The following is a 7207-nucleotide window of genomic DNA, read 5'->3' on the forward strand; positions in this document are numbered from 1 at the left end:
GGTAAATAAATAACAGAACCAAACTGATTTCAGTAGTCAAGTCATATTTCCAAAAGTGAAATCTATTAAGAACAAGTAATCTATATGCACAAGAAATTACAAGAAATGATGATCATGGTTAGCTAGAGGCAAACTGATATCTAATTATCCGAGGCTTGTGAATAATTAAAATCAAATTCATATGCTAATTCAAATCTTATGTACAATTTAGATAAGCTGGTCAAGTATCATTTGAATACACATCATATTTGGTAAACTTAAAATTATATTACCTTTTCCATTCCTGTAATATCTGGAATAAGTCCATGCCAATATAGAAAACAAGGTAATTTTCATTTATGGGTTAACAGACTGACAGAAAGTTTCTACTGTGTATGTTTCAGAATATAAAAGTTAAAGAATTTTTAAGGAGGAAAAAACACTTAAATTACTGAAGTTTAATTGATCAAAGTTTAATGTCCACTTATAAAAATAAAAAACAAAATTTTAAAACAGGTGCCATACAATTATTATATGGTGGCCCTACTGATCTGATTACCAAAGGCATTTAAGGAAGGGAAGTTCAGTTGAAAACAGATTAACCCAAGGGATGTATGCTGCTTTAGAAATTTGTTTTGCAGGAAAACTAGCTGCTTGGCCTAGTTTGAAAGCTAATTACAAAATTCATTTTCTTAATGGTCCAGATATTTTGCCAATTCTTCCAACTCAGCAGAACTCCCATCGATTTCCACACTGATTGCAGACAACAATGTGGCCATCTGTTCGCCAGCACTCAGTGTTTGCACCTGCGTGGAGGTGCAGTTCTTCTTGTCACGTTTGCCACATGTGACCAAGCCAGTCTGGGTTCCACCTATCCCGGCCATCTGAAGTCCTCTGCTGGCTTCTTCGGTCAAGTTTTTCCGCATCTCTGAGCTCATCACTAGCCATTTCCTCTGCCGTCATCCTAGCAAATAAGTCAGGAGGAATATTCCCACAATACATTTTCCTTAGATTTTTTGCATCTTTAAGACCTGATATCCTACTTCGTACTGCTGTATTTCAGGTCTGTATTCCTTATTTCTTGCTAGACAGTTTCCTCAATTTGCGGTCTCAATTCTTCCTCATCAGCTCCAATAGCCATGCAGTCATCTCCCTGCAGCACAGCCTCTCCCCGCACTTCACCTGCACAGTCAGAAGTGCGTGGTGCCCGAGGAATAGAGGAAGCGTAAGGATCTTGGGCGTGTGTGTGTTCTTTCTGCTGCTCCGTTGCCGCTGGAGCTACTTCCTTCTCTTGCCTCTGGGCTACTCTGTGACGCAATTGCAGGTTCTTTTTTCTTTTCTTCGGGGTCTTTTTCTGTTGCTTTTCCAGGATTTGATGAGAGACTTTGCTACAGATGTAACTTCTTCATCTGTACTTTGCTTGCGAATAGCGTCCACCGACACCCCGATTCCGCGGACTGTAATCATTCCAGGGTCACAGGAATCTGCTTCAGCTGCTCTGGCAAATCCGGTGCTCCAGCTGCGCTCTCCCTCCCCATCTTGTCCGTCTTCTCGACGGTGCGGACTCCCTCCTCCTCCTCATGGCGCTGGGGCCCAGCCTGCTGGGGCTGTGGAATGGCAGAAGCTGGTGTGGAGAGGACATAGAACCCTGTGTTCTGTCCCGCGAGCCCCACCACGGCAGGCCTGGGCCTAGGGCCTTCCTCACAAACCAGACCAGAGGTGGCAGCCTGATCCAGTTCTTTCGTGGGTAGGAGACCTAAGTCTAACCATAAAGGGCTGAGCAGAGAACCGTGTACTATGCACTCAACAGCTCAGCTCCTCCACCAAGGAACACATCACAAGTTTTAACAATTGCATTTATTTATTTATTTTTATATATATTTTTTTTTTGACAGGCAGAGTGGACAGTGAGAGAGAGAGACAGAGAGAAAGGTCTTCCTTTTGCCGTTGGTTCACCCTCCAATGGCTGCTGCGGCCGGCGCACCGCACTGATCCGATGGCAGGAGCCAGGAGCCAGGTGCTTTTCCTGGTCTCCCATGCAGGTGCAGGGCCCAAGCATTTGGGCCATCCTCCACTGCACTCCCTGGCCACAGCAGAGAGCTGGCCTGGAAGAGGGCAACCGGGACAGAATCCGGCGCCCCGACCGGGACTAGAACCCGGTGTGCCGGCGCCGCTAGGCGGAGGATTAGCCTAGTGAGCCGCGGCGCCGGCCTCAATTGCATTTATTTTCATCCATTCAAAGAGACAGAGAGAGACAAGAGATAGACACACACACAATCTTTCATCCGCTGGTTCACTCCCCAGATGCCTGCCACAGGCAGCGCTGAGCCAGGCAAAAGTCAGGAGCCCGGAACTGCATCCAGGTCTTCCACATGGTGCCAGGACCATCACCTGCTTCCTATCCAGGCACATTAGCAGGGGGCTGGATCAGAATCCGAGTAGCTGGCACGCTGCCATTGCAGGCTGGGGCTTAACGGCTGCATCACCACACCAGCCATGGGACTACCAGCACCTGCCCCCAGCAATTATTCTCTGGTTACTAACTGATGGTGATCTTCCCGCCAGCCTGCAACCTTCGCTTGTGTAGGGATGATAACTTGTTCGCTGTATTCCTCACACCTAGCACATAACCTAACAGAGCAGGTTAATAAAAAAATTTTTTTTGACAGGCAGAGTGGACAGTGTGAGAGAGAGAGAGAGAGAGAAAGGTCTTCCTTTTGCCGTTGGTTCACCCTCCAGTGGCCGCCGCGGCCGGCACGCTGCAGCACTGCGCTGATCCGAAGCCAGGAGCCAGATGCTTCTCCTGGTCTCCCATGTGGGTGCAGGGCCCAAGCACTTGGGCCATCCTCCACTGCACTCCTGGGCCACAGCAGAGAGCTGGCCTGGAAGAGGAGCAACCGGGACAGAATCCGGCACCCCGACCGGGACTAGAACCCGAGGTGCCGGCGCTGCAGGCGGAGGGTTAGCCTAGTGAGCCGCAGCGCCTGCCAAATATTTTTTTGAATGAATGAATAATTAAACATCAAGTACGTGGCGGTTAAGGCCATTTGCTCCGGGGTGAGATCGAAACACTAAAGCAGACCCCGGTGCAGGTCCTGATTCTGCCACTAATTGGCTGTATTTACGCGGCCCTGTCTGCACCCAAGCGCTTACGAGCCTCCGTTTTCCGAGCTGTACAGTGGGAGCGCTCCCAGCACCTTTGACGGGACTGTCGTGCGGGATATGTGCAGCTACTGGCACCGTTCCTCCTAGGAAGTACGGAACACCTGTGGGTTAAGTGGATGGTGGATCGGCCTTCGTCGTGTCCCTTTACCCAACCCACTCTCTTCAAAGTCCCCGCGAGACGAGAACAACCCTTGTCTTCTACAAAAGGGGAAATGGGCCCGGTGTGAGTGGGGAGCGGCTCCGAGGCTCGGCTGAGAGCGGAGCCCGGGACCTGCGGGAATGGGCACCAGCAGGTGGGGCTGCGGAGCGCGCCGCTCGCCCCGCCCCCCGGGCCCCCCTGCAGGCCCCTGTCTCTCTCTCCCCCGCCCCCCTAGATAAGATCCTCCGGCCCCTCTCTCCCCGAGCTCGGGCCCCGCCTCCATCCTTGTCCCCTCCGCGGTTTCAGGGTCCCCTGCACCCCGAGAGAGGGGCCCGCCCTTCCCCGCCCTCGCCGTCCCCTGGGTCCCTGGCTCCAGCCACGCCCCAGCCGGATCCTAAGGAACTCGCCCCTCGCTCCGCCCCCTCTACCCCGCCCCCGCCCCTTTGTTCGGGAGCCGGCGGCTCAGCCCAGCGGGCGGGCCGGGGCGCCCCCACCCCCACCGCAGTCTCCCCGGGGAGCCGCAGGCGGGCGCCTAGGGAGGTGGGGCGCGCGGGCCCCGCTCTTTCTTTGTTCCGCGGAGCATTCCTGTGCTCCAGCCCTGCCCACCAGGGGCTCTGGTGGCCTGCAGGTTGTGCCTCGGAAAAAGCGGTGGGAATACACAGCCCTTAAGGCCTGGCGTCTGGCACATCCTGGGTGTTTCTGCACTTGCTAATCCAAGGGTCTCCGCGAGGTTGAATGTAAAGCGAAAATGCAGGTACGACAGCCTCGGGCGCAAAGTGAAAAGCTGCCCTGGGTGCGTTTGCCCAGAGTTCACCTTCCTCCTCTTTGCGCTTCCTACTAACGAAGTCCCCCTAAATCTTGGGAGTCTCGCACATTCGCACCCCGGCAAGAAGAGAGAGAAGGAAGAAGGCCAGGCCGGCGCCGCGGCTCACTAGGCTAATCCTCCGCCTGCGGCGCCGGCACCCCGGGTTCTAGTCCCGGTTGGGCGCCGGATTCTGTCCTGGTTGCTCCTCTTCCAGTCCAGCTCTTTGCTGTGGCCCTGGAAGGCAGTAGAAATTCTACCCTGAGAAACTCTTGGAGGTTTCCACTGCCCCCGTCCCTGAGTCCCTGATCTCAACCAGGCTCCACAGATCACTCTGGGGGCTGGGCGGCTGGCCTAGCGCTTCTACTCATTGACACTCTTGTGGTCCCTATGGGAGTGCCTGGGTTTTAGCCCCGGTTCCACTCCCAAGTCCAGCTTCTTGCAAATGTGCACCCTGGGAGGCAGCAGGTGATGGCTCAGGTCCGTGGGTCCCTGCCACCCACACAGGCCCGGGGATCCCTGCCACCCACACAGGCCCAGGGGTCCCTGCCACCCACACAGGTCCGTGGGTCCCTGCCACCCACACAGGTCCGTGGGTCCCTGCCACTGCTGGACTGAGTTTCCGGCTCCCAGCTTCAGCCTGGCCCAGGGCCAGTGTGAGCTGTGGGGCTCTTGCTGTCTCTGTCTCTCTGCCTCTCGAACAAATAAAATAATAAACAAACAGATCACTCTTGCCATGAGTCTGAAGGGGGGCAGAGGAGGAGGAGAGCAGAGGGGTTAAGGGGCTGTTTTGTCATCAAGGTAAAGAAAATGGCAGATTGGACTAGAAGAGCAGCTGTGGTAAAAATACTTGGCGTAGCCTATTTGGCAATGGAGCCAGAGCAAGAGAAAGCAAAGTCTGACGGCTGCTTCTGCTGTCATCTGAGCCCCTGGATTCAGCTATGCCTGAAGTTGTTTCTCCTGGCTTTTATTTATTTTTTTGACAGGCAGAGTTAGACAGTGAGAGAGAGAGAGACAGAGACAGAGAGAAAGGTCTTCCCTCTGTTGGTTCACCCCCCAAATGGCTGTTACAGCCAGTGTGCTGCGCTGATCCGAAGCCAGGAGCCAGGTGCTGGTCTCCCATGCAGGTGCAGGGCCCAAGCACTTGGGCCATCCTCCACTGCATTCCTGGGCCACAGCAGAGAGCTGGACTGGAAGAGGAGCAGCCAGGACAGAACCGGCGCCCCAACCAGAACTAGAACCCGGGGTGCCGGTACTGCAGGCGGAGGATTAGCCTAGTGAGCCACGGCGCCGGCCTCTCCTGGCTTTTAGAAGTATGTGAGCCAATACGTTCTTTCTTCTGTTTAAAGTCAGTTTGATTTGGGATTCTGTCATGTGGAACATTTCTTTTAAAATATTTATTTATTTGAAAATCAGGGTTAACACAGAGAAAGGAAGACACACACGCACACATACACACACAGATCTTCAATCCACTGATTTACTCTCCAGATGGCTGAGACAGCCAGGACAGGGCCAGGCCAAAGCCAGGAGCCAGGAGCTTCCTCCGGGTCTCCCACATGGGTGCAGGAGTCCAAGCACTTGGGCCATCTTCTGCTGCTTTCCCAGGCACATTAGCAGGGAGCTGGATCAGAAGTGAAGCGGCTGGGTCTGGAACCAGCGCCCACATGGGATGCCAGCGCTGCAGGCTGCGGCTTTACCAGCTTCTCCTCCACACCTGTCGCTTGGAAATTAAATGAGTCAGGGTGCATGTGCATTCTGTTGAGAATCCTCAAAAACAAATCCATGCATAGCTGCTATTATTGGCCAAGTTTTGCAATTGAAAAAATAGGCTTAGAGAAAGTGAATTTCCCAAGGCCAACAGAAAGTAATGGTGGAGATAGGATTCGGACTAAGTCACTGACCCCAAAGCTTGCACAATTGACTCTTCAGGACTCTGTAAAATGCACACCCCCACCCCACTATAATCTTCCTGGCCAGCACTCACTTCCTGTTGCTCTGTCCTAAAGGAGGATACCAGGGTACAGAACGAACCCTTGTATTCCAAAAGAAACTTCGAGGGGTCAGAATTCCACTCACCCATGTTTGGCACAGTGGCTAAGTGGATGCTTGGGTTGCCTGAGCACATGAATTCAAATCCTACTTCCTCCATTTCCAATCCAGCTTCCTGCCAGTGTGCATCCCGGGAGGCAGCAGGTGATGGTTCAAATACTCAAGTCCTGGAGCTGGTGCATTGTGGTGCACCAGGTTAAGCCACTACCTGTGAGGCCAGCATCCTACATAAGAACACTGGTTCAAACCCCAGCTATTCCATTTCCAACCCAGTTCCCTGTTTAATGTGCTGGGAGAACAGCAGAAAGTGGCCCAAGTGCTTGGGCTCCTGCCTGTTATGTGAGAAACCAGGATAGAGATCTTGGCTTTGACCTGGCATAGACCTGGCTGTTGAGGTCATGCAGGAAGTGAATCAGTCGATGGAACATCTAGTTCATTTTCCCCCCATCTTTCAAATAAATAAAACTTTTTTTTAAGTACTTGGCTCCCTGCCACCCATATGGGAGATTTGCAGGACTCTGTAATGCTGATTCTCCGCTCCTGCGTGACAGGGTGGACACATGACCACGATGTGCTAAACAGGGTACGGTATCCTATTTGCCTAATCTCAGGGGTTGGATCAGAGAAAGAATGAGCACTTGTCTAGGCCTGGTTGTTGCAGGCATTTGAAAAGCAATTCAGGGGCCAGTGCTGCAGTGTAGCAGGTTAAAGCCCTAGCCTGAAGCAGCAGCATCCCATATGGGTGCCGGTTCAAGACCCGGGTGCTCTACTTCCTATCCAGCTCTCTGCTATGGCCTGGGATAGCAGTAGAAGATGGCCCAAATCCTTGGGCCCCTGCATCCACGTGGGAGACCTGGAAGAGACTCCTGGCTTCAGATCGGCGGCCATCCGGGGAGTGAACCGGCGGATGGAAGACCTCTCTCTCTGCCTCTACCTCTACCCTCTCTGTAACTCTGTCTTTCAAATAAATAAAATCTTAAAAAAAAAAAAGCAATTCAATGGATACACGATCTCTCTCTCTCTCTCTCTCTCTCTCTCTCTCTCTTTCTCTCAGCTTCTCTGTTACTCTG

At 52.8% G+C, this 7207-nt stretch overlaps 1 pseudogene; it reads right to left on the minus strand.

The window, feature by feature from the left end:
- Positions 1 to 705: 705 nt before the first annotated feature.
- LOC100340251 (transcription elongation factor A protein 1-like) lies at positions 706 to 6168 on the minus strand (annotated as a pseudogene).
- Between the last annotated feature and the right edge of the window lie 1039 nt (positions 6169 to 7207).

The sequence above is a fragment of the Oryctolagus cuniculus genome, chromosome 7, assembly GCF_051225735.1.
Source record: "Oryctolagus cuniculus isolate XC-2025 breed Fujian yellow rabbit chromosome 7, ASM5122573v1, whole genome shotgun sequence".
Taxonomy (NCBI): Eukaryota; Metazoa; Chordata; class Mammalia; order Lagomorpha; family Leporidae; genus Oryctolagus; species Oryctolagus cuniculus.